A 17,950-nucleotide genomic window follows, 5' to 3' on the forward strand; every position below is an offset into this window, starting at 1 on the left:
GCAGTTCTACTCAGTCCTATAGAGTCACTATGAGTCGGAATCCATTCAGCCACAACAGGTTTGGTATGGTAGATAAAGTATAAGTTTGAGAATAAAGGAACTGAAAAATTCAGCCAGCAAGCTCAGTTAAATTGATATTTGTTGAGGGAGAACTTTGCATCTCTTTAAACCCATAGAATATTTGCAAAATTCTCTGGCTGCAAAAAAGTCATACAAGTTGAATACAAAAGATATAATAGAACACATGCTTCCATCACATATATGTTTAGAAAACGACAAGTCCTCTCCCTCTGTGTATTTGTATATATATAAAGCCCTGGATCAAAGAGAAACTAAAATCTGAAGTTACAAATTATCTATACAGCATTGCAAAGGTGAATACCTTCATACCCAACTCTACAGGATGCAGCTAAAGCTGTGTTCAGAGGAAAATGTATAGCCTCAAATGACTTTACTATTAATGAAGAAAAATTGAAAATAAAGGAATATAGTACTTATCTTACAAACATTATGAAAAAGAATCATCATATAAACTAAAAGACTGAAGCAGGAACTAACACAAATAATAGAAACGATAAATAAATGCAATAGTTATTTTTAAAAGAAGACAAATAAGTAGATAAGTGCGCCAGTGAGCTTCATCAAGGGGGAAATGCAAAATTATACAAAATTAAGAATGAGAAAATGACATACTAACGTTGTTGTTAGGTGCCGACTCAGTTCCAACACATAGTGACCCTATGTACAACAGAACAAAACACTGCCCGGTCCTGCGCCATTCTCAAAATAGTTGCAATGCTTGAGCCCATTGTTGTATCCACTGTGTCAATCCATCTTGATAAGGGTCTTCCTCTTTTTCACTGACCCGGTATTTACCAAGCCTGATGTCCTTCTCCAGGGACTGATCCCTCCTGAAAACACGTCCAAAGTATGTGGGATGAAGCCTTGCCATCCTTGCTTCCAAGGAGCAATCCACTTGTACTTCCTCCAAGACAGATTTGTTCATTCTTTTGGCAGTCCATGGTATATTCAATATTCTTCGCCAACACCACAATTCAAAGGTGTCAATTCTTTTGTCTTCATTATTTGTTGTCCAGCTTTTGCTTGCATACGAGGTGATTGAAAACACCATGGCTTGGATCAGGCGCACCTTAGTCCTCAAGGTGACATCTTTGCTTTTTAACACTTCAAAGAGCTCTCTTGCAGCCGATTTGCCCAATGCAGTACTTTTTTGATTACTTAATTGCTGCTTCTGTGTGTGTTGATTGTGGATCCAAGTAAAATGAAATCCATGACAGCCTCAATCTTTTCTCCGCTTATCATGATGTTGTTTACTGGTCCAGTTGTGAGGATTTTTGTTTTCTTTATGTTGAGTGTAAGCCATACTGAAGGCTGTGGCTTTTGATCCTCATCAGTAAGTGCTTCAAGCCTTCTTCACTTTGAGCAAGAAAGGTTGTGTCATCTGCATAACACAGGTTGTTAATGAGTCTTCCTCCAATCCTGATGCCCCATTATTCTTCATATAGTCCAGCTTCTTGGATTATTTGCTCAGCATACAGATTGAATAGGTATGGTGAAAGGATACAGCCTTGATGCACACCTTTCCTGTCTTTAAACCATGCGGTATCCCCTTGCTCTGTTTGAACAACTGCCTCTTGATCTATGTGAAGTTTCCTCATGAGCACAATTAAAGTGTTCTGGAATTCCCATTCTTCACAATGCTATCCATAATTTGTTATGATCCACACAGTTGAATGGCTTAGCATAGTCAATAAAACACAGGTAAACATCTTTTTGGTATTCTCTGCTTTCAGCCAGGATCGGTCTGACATAAGCAATGATATTCCTGGTTCCATGACCTCTTCTGAATCTGGCTTGAACTTCTGGCAGTTCCCTGTCAATATATTGCTGTAGCTGCTTTTGAATGATCTTCAGGAAAATTTTACTTGCCTATGATACTAATGATATTGTTCAATAATTTCCACATTCATTTGGATCACCTTTCTTGGGAATAGGCATAAATATGGATCTCTTCCAGTTGGTTGCCCAGGTAGCTGTTTTCCATATTTCTTGGCATAGACAAGTGAGCACTTCCAGTGCTGCATCTGTTTGTTGAAACATCTCAATTGATATTCCGTCAATCCTGGAGCCTTGTTTTTCACCAATGCCTTCAGTGCAGCTTGGACTTCTTCCTATGTTACCTTCTGAAATGGTTGAATGTCAACCAATTCTTTTTGGTATGGTGACTCTGTATTCCTTCCATCTTCTTTCGATGCTTCCTGCATCGTTTAATATATTCCCTGTAGAATCTTTCACTATTGCAACTAGAGACTTGAATTTTTTCTTCAGTTCTTTCAGCTTGAGAAATGCTGAGCGTCTTCTTTCCTTTTGGCTATCTCCAGGTCTCTGCACATGTCATCATAATACTTTGTCTTCTCGAGCCACCCTTTAAAATCTTCTGTTCAGCTCTTTTACCTCATCATTTTTTCCTTTTGTTTTAGCTACCTGACATTCAAAAGCAAGTTTCAGAGTCTCTTCTGACATCCATTTAGGTCTTTTATTTTTCTCCTGTCTTTTTAATGAACTCTTGGCTTTCCATATGTATGATGTCCTTGATGTCATTCCACAACTTGTCTGGTCTTTGGTCATTAGTGTTCAACGCCTCAAATCTATTCCTGAAATGGTCTCTAAATTCAGGTGGGATATACTCAAGGTCATACTTTGGCTCTCATGGACTTGTTCTAATTTTCTTCAGTTTCAATTTGAACTTGCATATGAGTAATTAATGGTCTGATCCACAGTCGGCCCCTGGCCTTGTTCTGTCTGATGATATTGACCTTTTCTATCGTCTCTTTCTACAGATGTAATCGATTTGATTCCTGTGTATTCCATCTGGCGAGGTCCATGTGTATAGTCGCCATTTATGTTGGTGAAAAATGGTATTTGCAATGAAGAAGTCGTTGGTCTTGCAAAATTCAGTCATGCCATGTCTGGCATCATTTCTGTCACCAAGGGCATATTTTCCAACTACCAATCCTTCTTCTTTGTTTCCAGCTTTCACATTCCAATCACTAGTTATTATCAGTGCATCCTGACTACATGTTTGATCAATTTCAGACTGCTGAAGTTGGTAAAAAAAAAATCTTCCATTTCTTCATCTTTGGGCTTAGTGGTTGGTGCATAAATTTGAATAATAGTCATATTAACTGGTCTTCCTTGTAGGCTTATGGGTATTAGCCTATCATTGACATTGTTATACTTCAGGATAGATCTTTTTTTTTTTCTTTAGTGTGCTATAAGTGAAAGTTTACAAATCAAGTCAGTCTCTCATACAAAAATTTATATATACCTTGCAATGTACTCCTAGTTGCTCTCCCCCTAATGAAACAGCACATTCTTCCTCTCCACCCTGTATTCCCCGTGTCCATTCAGCCAGCTCTTGTCCCCCTCTGCCTTCTCATCTCCCCTCCAGACAGGAGCTCCCCACATAGTCTCATGTGTCTACTTGAGCCAAGAAGCTCACTCCTCATCAGTATAATTTTCTGTTTTATAGTCCAATCCAATCCTTGTCTGAGGAGTTGGCTTCGGGAATGGTTCTAACCTTGGGCTAACAGAAGGTCTCAGTCAGACCATTAAGTCTGGTCTTTTTATGAGAATTTGAGGCCTGCCTCCCACTGTTCTCCTGCTCCTCCAGGGATTTTCTGTTGTGTTCCCTGTCAGGGCAGTCATCGGTTATAGCCAGGCACCATCTAGTTCTTCTGGTCTCAGGCTGTTGTGTTCTCTGATTTATGTGGCCCTTCCTGTCTCTTGGGCTCATAACTATCTTATGTCTTTGGTGTTCTTCATTCTCCTTTGCTCCATGTGGTTTGAGACCAATTGATGCATTTTAGATAGTTGCTTGCTAGCATTTAAGAACCCAGACACCACTCACCAAAGTGAGATGCAGAATGTTTTCTTAATGCATTTTGTTATGCCAATTGACCTAGATATCCCCTGAAACCAGGGTTCCCAGACCCCTGCTCCTGCTACTCTGGCCTTCAAAGTGTTTGGTTGTATTCAGGAAACTGCTTTTGGTTTAGTCCAATTGTGCTGAATTCTCCTGTATTGTGTGTTGTCTTTCCCTTCACCTAGAACAGTTCTTGTCTACTATCTAATTAGTGAATACCCCCTCTCTCCCTCCCTCCTCACCCTGGTAACCATCAAAGAATATTCTCTTCTCTGTTTAAACTATTTCTTGAGTTCTTATAATAGTGGTCTCATACAGTATTTGTCCTTTTGCAACTGACTAATTTCACTCGGCACAATGCCTTACAGATTCCTCCATGTTATGAGATGTTTCATGGATTCATCATTGTTCTTTATCGTTGCGTAGTATTCCATTATATGAATATACCATAATTTATTTATCCATTCATCCTTTGATGGGCACCTTGGTTGCTTCCATCTTTTTGCTATTGTAAACAGTGCTGCAGTGAACATGGATGTGTATATATCTGTTCTTGTAAAGGCTTTTATTTCTCTAGGATATATTCCAAAGAGTGGGACTGCTGGATCGTATGGTAGCTCTATTTCTAGCTTTTTAAGGAAGCACCAAATCGATTTCCAAAGTGGTTGTACCATTTTACATTTCCACCAGCAGTGTATAAGTGTTCTTTTCCGATCTCTCCACAACCTCTCCAACATTTATTATCTTGTGTGTTTTGGATTAATGCCAGCCTTGTTGGAGTAAGATAGTATCTCATTGCAGTTTTTATTTGCATTTCTCTGATGGCTAACAATCGTGAGCATTTCCTCATGTATCTGTTAGCTGCCTGAAAGTCTTCCATGGTGAAGTGCCTGTTCATATTTTTTGCCCATTTTTTAATTGGATTATTTATCTTTTTGTTGTTGAGCTTTTGCAGCATCATATAGATTTTAGAGATCAGACGCTGATCAGAAATGTCATAGCTAAAACCTTTTTCCCAGTCTGTAGGTAATCTATTTACTCTTTTGGTGAAGTCTTTGGATGAGCATAGGTGTTTGATTTTTAGGAGCTCCCAGTTATCTGGTTTCTCTTCTGGTGCTTGTGCATTGTTAGTAATGTTTTGTATACTGTTTATTCCATGTATTAAGGCCCCTGGCATTGTCCCTATTTTTTCTTCCATGATCTTTATCATTTTAGATTTTATATTTAGGTCTTTGATCCATTTTGCGTTGGTTTTTGTGCATGGCGTGGGGTATGGATCTTGTTTCATTTTTTTGCAGATGGATATCCAGCTATGCAGGCACCATTTATTAAAGAGATGGTCTTTACCCCATTTAACTGACTTTGGGCCTTTGTCAAATATCAGCTGCTCATATGTAGATGGATTTATGTCTGGATTCTCAATTCTGTTCCATTGGTCTATGTATCTGTTCTTGTACCAGAACCAGGCTGTTTTGACTACTCTGTCGGTAAAATATGTTCTAAAATCAGGTAGTGTGAGGCCTCCCACTTTGTTCTTCTTTTTCAGTAATGCTTTACTTATCCAGGGCCTCTTTCCCTTCCATATGAAGTTGGTGATTTGTTTCTCCATCTCATTAAAAAATATTGTTGGAATTTGGATTGGATTTCATTGTATATATAGATCACTTTTGGTAGAATAGACATTTTTACAATGTTAATCTTCCTTCCATGAGCAAGGTATGTTTTTCCACTTATGCAGGTCTCTTTTGGTTTCTTGCAGTAGTGTCTTGTAATTTTTTTTGTATAGGCCTTTTATGTCTCTGGTTAGATTTATTCCTAGGTATTTTATCTTCTTGGGGGCTATTGTAAATGGTATTGATTTGGTGATATCCTCTTCCATGTTCTCTCTGTTGGTGTAGAGGAATCCAACTGATTTTTGTATGTTTATCTTGTATCCTGATATTCTGCTGAGCTCTTCTATTAGTTTCAGTAGTTTTCTTGAGAATTTTTTAGGGTTTTCTGTTTATAAGATCATGTCATCTGCAAACGGAGATACTTTTACTTCTTCCTTAGCAATTTGGATGCCCTTTATTTCTTTATCTAACCTAATTGCCCTGGCTAGGACCTCCAGCACAATGTTGAACAAAAGTGGTGATAAAGGGCGTACTTGTCTGGTTCTCATTCTCAAGGGAAATGCTTTCAGACTCTCTCCATTTAAGATGATGTTGGCTGTGGGCTTTGTATAAATACCCTTTATTATGTTGAGGAATTTCCCTTCTATTCCTATTTTGCTGAGAGTTTTTATCATGAATGGGTGTTGGACATTGTCAAATGCTTTTCCGCATCAATTGATAAGATCATGTGGTTTCTTGCCTTCTGTTTTATTTATATGATGGATTACATTAGTTGTTTTTGTAATGTTGAACCATCCCTGCATACCTGGTATGAATCCCCCTTGGTCAAGGTGAATTACTTTTTTGATATGTTGTTGAATTCTATTGGCTAAAATTTCATTGAGGCTTTTTGTGTCTAAGTTCATGAGGGATATAAGTCTGTAATTTTCTTATTTTTGTGATGTCTTTACCTGGTTTTGGTATCAGGGATATGCTGGCTTCATAGAATGAGTTTGGGAGTGTTCCATCCTTTCCTATGTTCTGAAACACGCTTGGTAGTAGTGGTGTTAACTCTTCTCCAAAAATTTGGTAGAAATCTCCTGTGAAGCTGTCAGGGCCAGGGCTTTTTTTGTTGTTGCTGTTGTTGGCAGTTTTTTTTTTTTTAAATAATTTTTATTGTACTTTAAGTGAAAGTTTACAAATCAAGTCAGTATCTCACATATAAACTTATATACACCTCACTACATATTCCCATTTACTCTCCCGCTAATGAGTCAGCCGCTACCTCCTTCCAGTCTCTCCTTTCGTGACAATTTTGCCAGTTTCTAACCCTCTCTACCCTCCCATCTCCCCTCCAGACAGGAGATGCCAACATAGTCTCAAGTGTCCACCTGATACAAGTAGTTCACTCCTCATCAGCATCTCTCTCCAACCCGCTGTCCAGTCCGTTCCACGTCTGATGAGTTGTCTTTGGGAATGGTTCCTATCCTGGGCCAACAGAAGATTTGGGGACCATGACCGCCGGGATTCTTCTAGTCTCAGTCAGACCATTAAGTCTGGTCTTTTTATGAGAATTTGGGGTCTGTATCCCACTGTTCTCCTGCTCCCTCAGGGGTTCTCTGTTGTGTTCCCTGTCAGGGCAGTCATCGGTTGTAGCCGGGCACCATCTAGTTCTTCTGGTCTCAGGATGATGTAGTCGCTGGTTCATGTGGCCCTTTCTGTCTCTTGGGCTCGTAATCACCTTGTGTCCTTGGTGTTCTTCATTCTCCTTTGATCCAGGCGGGTTGAGACCAATTCATGCATCTTAGATGGCCGCTTGTTAGCATTTAAGACCCCAGACGCCACACTTCAAAGTGGGATGCAGAATGTTTTCTTAATAGAATTTATTTTGCCAATTGACTTAGATGTCCCCTGAAGCCATAGTCCTCCAACCCCCGCCCTTGCTCCACTGACCTTCGAAGCATTCAGTTCATCCAGGAAACTTCTTTGCTTTTGGTCCGGTCCAGTTGAGCTGACCTTCCCTGTATTGGGTATCGTCCTTCCCTTCACCTAAAGTTGTTCTTATCTACTATCTAATCAGTAAATAACCCTCTCCCACCCTCCCTCCCTCCCCACTCTCGTAACCACAAAAGAATGTGTTCTTCTCAGTTTAAACTGTTTCTCAAGATCTTATAATAGTGGTCTTATACAATATTTGTCCTTTTGCCTCTGACTGATTTCGCTCAGCATAATGCCTTCCAGGTTCCTCCATGTTATGAAATGTTTCACAGATTCATCACTGTTCTTTATTGATGCGTAGTATTCCATTGTGTGAATATACCATAATTTATTTATCCATTCATCCTTTGATGGGCACCTTGGTTGCTTCCATCTTTTTGCTCTTGTAAACAGTGCTGCAGTGAACATGGATGTGTATATATCTGCTCTTGTAAAGGCTTTTATTTCTCTAGGATATATTCCAAAGAGTGGGACTGCTGGATCGTATGGTAGCTCTATTTCTAGCTTTTTAAGGAAGCAACAAATCGATTTCCAAAGTGGTTGTACCATTTTACGTTCCCACCAGCAGTGTATAAGAGTTCCAATCTCTCCGCAGCCTCTCCAACATTGATTATTTTGTGTTTTTTGGATTAATGCCAGCCTTGTTGGTGTGAGATGGAATCTCATCGTTGTTTTAATTTGTATTTCTCTAATGGCTAATGATCTTGAGTGTTTTCTCATGTATCTGTTAGCCACCTGAATATCTTCTTTAGTGAAGTGTGTGTTCATATCCTTTGCCCAATTTTTAATTGGGTTGTCTTTTTGTGGTTAAGTTTTATCAGAATCATATAGATTTTAGAGATCATGCGCTGGTCGGAGATGTCATAGCTGAAAATTTCTTCCCAATCTGTAGGTGGTCTTTTTACTCTTTTGGCGAAATCTTTAGATGAGCATAGGTATTTGATTTTTAGGAGCTCCCAGTTATCTGGTTTCTCTTCGTCATTTTTAGTAATGTTTTGTATTCTGTTTATGCCTTGTATTAGGGTTCCTAACGTTGTCCCTATTTTTTCTTCCATGATCTTTATCGTTTTAGTCTTTATGTTTAGGTCTTTGATCCACTTGGAGTTAGTTTTTGTGCATGGTGTGAGGTATGGGTCCTGTTTCATTTGTTTGCAAATGGATATCCAGTTATGCCAGCACCATTTGTTAAAAAGACTATCTTTTCCCCAATTAACTGACACTGGGCCTTTATCAAATATCAACTGCTCATACGTGGATGGATTTATATCTGGGTTCTCGATTCTGTTCCATTGGTCTGTGTGCCTGTTGTTGTAGCAGTATCAGGCTGTTTTCACTACTGTGGCTGTATAAACCAAACCAAAAACCAAACCCACTGCCATCAAGTTGATTCTGACTCATAGCGACCCTATAGGACAGAGTAGAACTGCCCCGTAGAGTTTCCAAGGAGCGCCTGGCAGATTCGAACTGCTGACCTCTTGGTTAGCAGCCATAGCACTTAACCACTATGCCACCAGGGTTTCCGTGGCTGTATAATATGTTCTAAAATCAGATAGAGTGAGGCCTCTGTTGGGAGTTTTTTTACTTACCTTTTCAATCTCTTCTTTTGTTATGGGTTTATTTAGTTTTTCTACCTGTATTTGTGTTAGTTTAGGTAGGTAGTGTGTTTCTAGAAATTCATCCATTTCTTCTAGGTTTTCAAATTTGTTAGAGTACAATTTTTCTTAGTAATCTGATATGATTCTTTTAATTTCAGTTGGGTCTTTTGGGTCTGTTATGATATCACCCATTTCATTCCTTATTTGGGTAATTTACTTCCTCTCCTGTTTTTCTTTTGTCAGTTTGGCCAATGTTTTATTGATTTTGTTAATTTTTTCAAAAAACAGCTGTTGATCTTGTTGACTCTTTGAATTGTTTTTCTGTTCTCTGCTTCATTTAATTCTGCTCTAATTTTTATTATGTGCTTTGTTCTGGTGCCTGAGGGTTTCTTTTGTTGCTCTCTTTCTACTTGTTCAAGTTGTAGGCATAACTCTTGGATTTTGGCCCTTTCTTCTTTTTGTATGTGTGCATTTATTGATATAAATTGACCTCTGAGCACCGCTTTAGCTGTGTCCCAAAGACCCTGATAGCAAGTATTTTCATTCTCATTGGATTCTATGAATTTCTTTATTCCATCCTTAATTTCTCCTATAACCCAGTTGTTTTTGAGCAGGGTGTTGTTCAGTTTCCAAGTGTTCAATTTCTTTTTCTATTATTGATTTCTACTTTTATGGCTTTATGGTCAGAGAAGATGCTTTGTAGTATTTCGATGTTTTGGATCCTGCTAAGGCTTGCTTTATAACCTAACATGTGGTCTATTCTACAGAACGTTCGATGTGCGTTGGAAAAGAAAGTATACTTGATTGCTGTTGGGTGGAGTGTTCTGTATATGTCTATGAGGTTAAGTTGGTTGATTGTGGCATTTAGATCTTCTGTGTCTTTATTCAGCTTCATTCTGGATGGTCTGTTCTTCACTGAAAGTGGTGTGTGGAAGTGTCCTACTATTATTGTGGAGCTGTCTATCTCACTTCTCAATGCTGTTAGAGTTTGTTTTATGTATCTTGAAGCCCTGTCTTTGGGTGTGTAAATATTTAATATGGTTATATCCTCCTTGTATATTGTCCCTTTAATCATTATATTGTGTCCTTCCTTATCCTTTGTGGTGGATTTTACTTTAAAGTCTATTTTGTTATTTTATTACAGTAGTCAGAAAATTCTAAAACATAAAACTAATAAAAGGGGCATTATTTAACAGATACAAAATCATATGAGGAGCCTTGGTGGAGCAGTCGTTAAGAGTTACGGCTGCTAACGAAAAGGTCAGCAGTTCTAATCCACCAGCTGCTTCTTGGAAATCCTGTGGGACAGGTCTCCTCTGTCCTATAGGGTGGCTATGAGTCAGAATTGACTCCATGGTAATTTTTTTTTTTAAATCATATAAATGTAGTCCCTAGACGGCACAAATGGTTAAGTGCTCGACTACTAGCTGAAAGGTTGGCGGTTTGACCCCACCAGAGGTACCTTGGAATAAAGGCCTGGTGATGTGATTCTGAAAGCTCACACCCTTGAAAGCCCTGTGGAGCGCAGTTCCGCTCTGCACACGGTATCAGTATGAGCTGGAATTGACTGGACGGCAACCCAACAACAACAACAAATCGTATAAAGGCATTTAAATCAGAATTGTCTGGCTTTGGTAGAGCAGATATTCACTGAGACCCTGTGTATTTGGAATTAACACACAAGAAGGAGAGGGTGTCATTCAGTTTAACGGGAAGGATGTCACAACTGAGTCTCTATTCATGTATTCACAAAAATGAATTCCAGATGAATTATTTACTGGTTTAAATGTAAAATATAATAAAAATATTTAGATAAAATATTACTTGAATGTATACATCATCTATATCTGTCTGCCTGCCTGCCTGCCTGCCCATCTATCTCTGTCCATCTTCTATATAGAGAGACATTTTTAAACAAAACAGGAAGCTCAGAAACTGCACCGGAAAACACAGTCGTATTTGACTACGTAAAATTTTAGTATTTTGATGTGGCAGAAGATACCATAAATTAAAGAAATGTAATTTGAGAAAAATACCTGTAATCCATATAACTGTTAATATCTATATTATATAAATGTGCTGGCATATTGATAAGCAAGAGACAAACAAATAAAAATGGGCATCGAGTAAGAGAAGGAATTTTACAAAGAGGGAAGCCAGATGGAGAAACACGCTTGAAAAAACAGCCACAGGAGTGGTCAGATATGTCAGTCGGGATACAAGCCTGGCTACTGAAATTGAGAAACCAAAGGGACACCGGCTTAAACAAAACAAAAGTCGCTTTTAATCTTTCATGTAGCAATCTGGCTGACTGCCCAGAGCTGGTGACAGTTGCTCCCATTGTCACCAGGGCTCGGCTTCTGCCCCCTCGTGCTCTGCCATTCTCAGGGTGAAGGACAGCTCTGTCAGCTCTCCCTGTCTCATCCACATTTCAGCCAGGGCAGGGGAGTGGGCGAGGAGGGCGGCCCAGCCACTGAACGGGGATACCTACCCTGCTCCAAGAGCAGACCTTCGTCACTGGCCTTACAGCTTCAAGAACAGCTGGGGATGTGGTCTTTCTTGTGGAATTCTAGGGGTCAAGCTAAAATTTTGGGCTTCTATTGTAGGAAATTGGGGGGGGCCACAAGCTGTATCTGTCGGGGTGACAGTGAGGTGTCACTTCTCACCCATCAAATGGATGAGGATTAAGAAGCAAAGGCACCCAGGGCTGGTGCAGTTCCAAAGGAGGACACTTGTGGAACTCAGACTGGCAATATTGATTGAAAATTAAAACACTGCTTTTTTGGCCCCAAATTCTGTTTTAGGACTCTGTCCCTTAGAAAGAGAAGCGTGATTAAGTAAGGATGTGTGCATAGGGCGTTTATTACAAAATGCTTTTTACGGCAAAATAAATTCCCAAGCTGGCTGCTCAAAAAAAGGAGAGACCATCTAAATAACAGGAGCCCTGGTGACACAGTGGCTAGGCGCTTGGCTGCTAACCGAAAGGTCAGCGGTTTGAACCCACCAGTCACTCCTTGAGAGAAAGATGCATCAGCTTGCTCCTGAAAAGGTTTACAGCCTTGGAAACCCCACAGGGAAGTTCTACTCTGCCCTGTAGGGTCACTATGAGTCGGAACGTGGTTCGACAGCAATGGTGTTTTTTGTTTTTAGTAAATAAACTGTGACCTGTCCCTGCCACGAAATACCATGTAGCGCTTAAAAAGAGTAAGATTTTTACCAAACGTCTCAGAGAGTTTCATGATGTATCGATCGTTAACTGAAGAAAACAATCTGATTCCAGTTTGGGAAAATCAAACAGTGATAAAATACCCTGTTTGTGTGTGATTATGGAGGAAGATGCTCACAGTGGTTACCTTGTGTGTGTGTGTCAGGGGTGGGGTATAGGAAAGGGGGCAGGAAGGTAAGAAAAAGTAAAAGAAAAAACATAGCAGCAAAGAATGTTTATGAAAATACAGGAGGTAGAATATGTCCCCCCGTATGTGTGTACTGAAATCAGATATTTATCTGTTTGTATATCATATATATAATACTTACGGATATATAACATGCTGTCGTTGTGTGCCGTTGAGTCGATTCCGACTCCTAGCGACCCTTTAGGACAGAGCAGAACTGCGCCATGGAGTTTCCAAGGAGCGCCTGGTGGATTCGAGCTGCCGACCTTTTGGTTAGCAGCCGTAGCTCTTACCCACTGCGCCACCAGGGTGTCCACCGGGCACCTTGTACATGATCATAAACCAAAACCAGACCGGTTGCTGTGGCGTGAACTCCAATTCATGGTGACCCCTGGGTGTCCGAGTTGAACTGTGCCCCTAGGATTTTCAGTGGCTGATTTTTCAGAAGCAGATTGCCAGGCCTTTCTCCCAGGTGCCTCTGGATGGACTCACACCTCCAATCTTTTGGTCAGTAGCCAAGCACGTCAACCATTTGCACCCCCTCTAGACTCCTTATGAGGTAGGCGAGTGAAGTGTTCACGGTGGCTGTCTCCATGTGGGGCCACTTTCAAATGGTTTTTGCTTTTCCCCGTTACTCTTTTTGATTGTTTAAACACTTTTCAATGAACCTGTCTTATTTGTATAATCAGAAAAAATATTAAATCTATTTTCAGTTTGGAAAAAAGCCTGGAATTTATTCTGTGGACAACAGGGAACCCGCGAGATTTTACCACATAAGGAATTTAGCTTCATGTGTGACCTGATGCTATTTCTGGCATGGTGTGAGGATGGCCTGGAAGCTGAGAGGGGACATCGGAAGAACACCCTGGCCACACAGAGGGGATGCCACCTTCACAGCAACACTTCTGAGTAGGATGAGTTGGGGGCAGAAGTAGGGGTGGAGAAGGCTGGTCCTTCACAGGGTGGGTTGGCCCAGGGGATGGAAAAGGAGCCGACACAGAGACAGGGAACTCAAGGACGACAACACTTCGGAGGACCGGGTTTCCTGGGAATGCAGGTGTAAGGCTGAGCAGAGTTGTGGTGTGGGGTGTGGGTTCTGAGTTTTTAGCCTTAAAGTTGTAGCCATGCATAAAGCCTACAAGGCTGCGGCCTGGGCTCCCACTGAACAGAGGTTCTGGCACCAGGAGCAGAGCCATGGTGCCATGCTGAGGAGGAAGATCATGGCAAAGGCCTTGGAGGGGAAGGTGGCCGGGAGGCCTGTGTTGACAGGTAGGCTTGCTGCCAGGTGGGTGCAAGTCCTGACCTCGTGAGGGGCACCTCCCGACCCCACCACAGGCACTTCCTGACACCCCCCCTTCCTCCCGGCCCCTTGGGGCTGTGGTCCTTCCTCTAGGCTCTTCCTGCAGGAGGGACGCAGGTAGGACCCTTGCCCTGCCAAAGGATCGGGACTTGGGCCTGGGCAGACTAGTTTGGGGGAAACCATGGATTTGAAATGGACGCCAATAGCACAGGGATTATAACAGGAAGAAACAGAACTTACCTCTGTAACTCTGTGTTGGAGTTTTTGTGATTAAAACTGAAATAGTGGAGCAGAACAAACTTCAGGGTGTGACATTTGTGTTTGGTTAGTGTAAACTTTACTTCATGTGTGAAATATTTTACTAAATTTGAATATTTTAAAAATGGTAAACTATTCTTTGTAAATTGCCAATGTATTAAAACTAAAGAGTGGGTCAAAAGAATAATGATTACTGCTGATTATGACTAATTCTTCTCAGAAGTAGACCGCTGGGCCCTTCTTCCTAGTCTGTCTTAGTCGGGAAGCTCCGCTGAAACCTGTCCTTCGTGGGCGACCCTGCTGGTATTTGAATACTGGTGGCATAGCTTCCAGCATCACAGCAACACACAAGCCTCCACAGTACGACAAACTGACAGACTGGGAAGAAGGGCCTGCCGGTCTATTTCTGAAAAGCATTAGCCAGTGAAAACTTTATGAATAGCAGCCAACATTATCTGATACAGTGCCAGAAAATGAGCCCGTTAGGTTAGAAGGCACTCAAAATCTGACTGGGGAAGAGCTGCCTCCTTAAAGTAGAGTCGACCTTAATAATGTGGATGGAATCAAGCTTTCTGGACCTTCATTTGCTGACATGGCACGACTCGAAATGAGAAGAAACAGCTGCAAACATCCATTAATAACCAGAACCTGGACTGTACGAAGTATGAATCTAGGAAAATTTGAAATCGTCAAAAAATGAAATGAAACATGTAAACATCACTATCCTCAGCATTAGTGAGCTGAAATGGGATTGGTATTGCTCATTTTGAATTGGACAATCATATAGTCTACTATGCAGGGAATGACAACATGAAGAGGAATGGTGTTGCGTTCACCGTCAAAAAGAGCATTTCTAGATCTATCCCAAAGTACAACGCTGTCAGTGATAGGATAATATCCATATGCCTACAACGAACACCAATTAATATGATTATTTTTCAAATTTACGCACCAACCACCAAGGCCAAAGATGAAGAAATTGAAGATTTTTACCAACTTCTGCAGTCTGATGTTGATCAAAAATGCAATCAGGATGCATTGATAATGACTGGTGATTGGAATGTGAAAGGTGGAGACAAAGAAAGATTGGTAGTTGGAAAATATGGCCTTGGTGATAGAAACAATGCCAGCGATCACATGACAGAATTTTGCAAGACTAACGGCTTCTTCATTGCAAATACTTTTTTTCACCAACATAAATGGCGACTATACACATGGACCTTGCCAAATGGAATACACAGGAATCAAATCGACTACATCTGTGGAAAGAGACGATGGAAAAGCTCAATATCATCAGTCAGAACAAGGCCACGGGCTGACTGTGGGACAGACCATCAAGTGCTCATATGCAAGTTCAAGTTGAAACTGAAGAAAAAAAAACAAGTCCATGAGGGCCAAAGTACAACTTTGAGGATATCCCACCTGAATTTAGAGACCATCTCAAGAATAGATTTGATGCATTGAACACTAGTGACCGAAGACCAGATGAGTTGTGAAATGACATCAAGGACATCATCCATGAAGAAAGCAAGAGGTCATTAAAAAGACAGGGGAGAAAGAAAAGACCAAGATGATGTCAGAAGAGACTCTGAAACTTGCTCTTGAATGTTGAGTAGCTAAACAAAAGGAAGAAATGACAAAGTAAAAAAGTTGAACAGAAGATTTCAAAGGATGGCTCGAGAAGGCAAAATAAAGTATTATAATGACATGTGCAAAGACCCGGAGATAGAAAACTAGAAGGAAGAATGTGCTCAACATTTCTCAAGCTGAAAGAACTGAAGAGAAAATTCCAGACTCGAGTAGCAGTACTGAAGGATTCTATAGGGAAAATATTAAAGATGCAGGAGGCATTCAAAGAAGAGGGAAGGAATACACAGAGTCATTATACCAAAAAGAACTGGTCGATGTTCAACCATTGCAGGAGGTGGCATATGATCAGGAACCAATGGTACTGAAGGAAGAAGTCCAAGCTTCACTGAAGGCATTGGCAAACAAAAAGGCTTCTGGAATTGATAGAATATCAATTGAGATGTTTCAACAAACAGATGCAGCACTGGAATGCCAAGAAATTTGGAAGACAGCTACCTGGCTAACTGACTGGAAGAGATCCATATTATGCCTATTCCCAAAAAAGTGATACAAATGAATGTGCAAATTATCAAATAATATCATTAATATTACATGCAAGTAAAATTTTGCTGAAGATCATTCAAAAGTGTCTACAGCAGTATGTCGACAGGGAACTGCCAGAAATTCAAGCCAGATTCAGAAGAGGACATGAAACCATGGATACACTGCTGATGTCAGATGGATCCTGGTTGAAAGCAGAGAATACCAGAAAACATAACTCCTCACAACTGGACCAATAAGCAACATCATGATAAACAGATTGAAAAGATTGAAGTTGTCAAGGATTTCGTTTTACTTGGATCCACAATGAACAGCCCTGGAAGCAGCAGTCAAGAAATCAAACCCTCAACAAGATGGATTGACTTAGTGGCTGCAACAATGGGCTCAAGCATAACAACGATTGTGGGGATGGTGCAGGACTGGGTGTTGTTTCATTCTTTTGTACATTGGGTCACTGTGAGTCAGGACCGACTCAATGGCAACTAACAACAACTGATTATGACACGATGATTAGGAAAATCATGTTGACTTGTAGGAGGAGGCGTTAACAAACGATTCCCCCAGGCTGAGGTGTCTGCGAGTTGGCAGGGCTGTTGATGGGTTGTAGGGTCCCGGGGTCTCTGGTATCGGCTACCTAGGGCCTGTGAAGGTGGCGTCAGGGTCTCAGCAGAAGTCCAGATCAGGCCGCTATCCTTTGACCCAAAACCCCCCCCACCTGCCTGGGACTCTGCTTGACTCACAGTCACCAGGTGCAGGAGAGCGGCTGTGGGAAGGAAGAGGACAGAGAGGCGGCTCCATCACTGAGGGAGGGTGGGAACCTGACACAGGGAAGTGGTGTGGGTGTGGTGCAGAGACTGAGGGTGGAGGGATAGGACATGGTGCTTCTATAGATGGAGACGGCATGCAGTTTTTCTATCTGCCTTTTCTTTTAAAGGACTGAATTCAGCCAACTATTCCTTTATTTCTCCCATGGAAACAGCTTAATTTTCCCTAGAGCTTATAAAAGCCATGCATCCTGCTGCACGCAAGGCCAGACCACACAAAGGCACACGGCAGGAAGAAGAGGAGCTTCTGGACACCCTTCCCACTGCCTGGACTTCCACTGTACTGACGTATGTGCTTTCTTAGCCAATCTTTATTATTTTAGGTTGTTCCAAATTTTTACAATTATAATCCCAGGTAACAACCTGTGTTATGCAGATGACACAACCTTGCTTGCTGAAAGTGAAGAGGACTTGAAGCACTTACTCATGAAGTTCAAAGACCACAGCCTTCGGTATGGATTATACCTCAACATAAAGAAAACAAAAATCCTCACAACTGGACCAATAAGCAACGTCATGATAAACAGAGAAAACAATGAAGTTGTCAAGGATTTCATTTTACTTCGATCAACAATCAACACCTGTGGAAGCAGCAGTCAGGAAATCAACAGATGCATTGCATTGGGCAAATCTGCTGCAAAAGACGTCTTTAAAGTGTAAAAAACAAAGATGTCACCTTGAAGACTAAGGTGCACCTGACCCAAGCCAGGGTGTTTTCATTTGCCTCATATGCATGTGAAAACTGGAGAATGAATAAGGAGGACAGAAGAAGAATTGATGCCTTCCAATTATGGTGTTGGCAAAGAATATTGAATATACCATGGACTGACAAAAGAATGAACAAATCTGTCTTGGAAGAAGTACAACCAGAGTGCTCCTTAGAAGCAAGGATGGCGAGAGTATGTCTCACATACT

Source organism: Elephas maximus, chromosome 4 (assembly GCF_024166365.1).
Source record: "Elephas maximus indicus isolate mEleMax1 chromosome 4, mEleMax1 primary haplotype, whole genome shotgun sequence".
NCBI lineage: Eukaryota > Metazoa > Chordata > Mammalia > Proboscidea > Elephantidae > Elephas > Elephas maximus.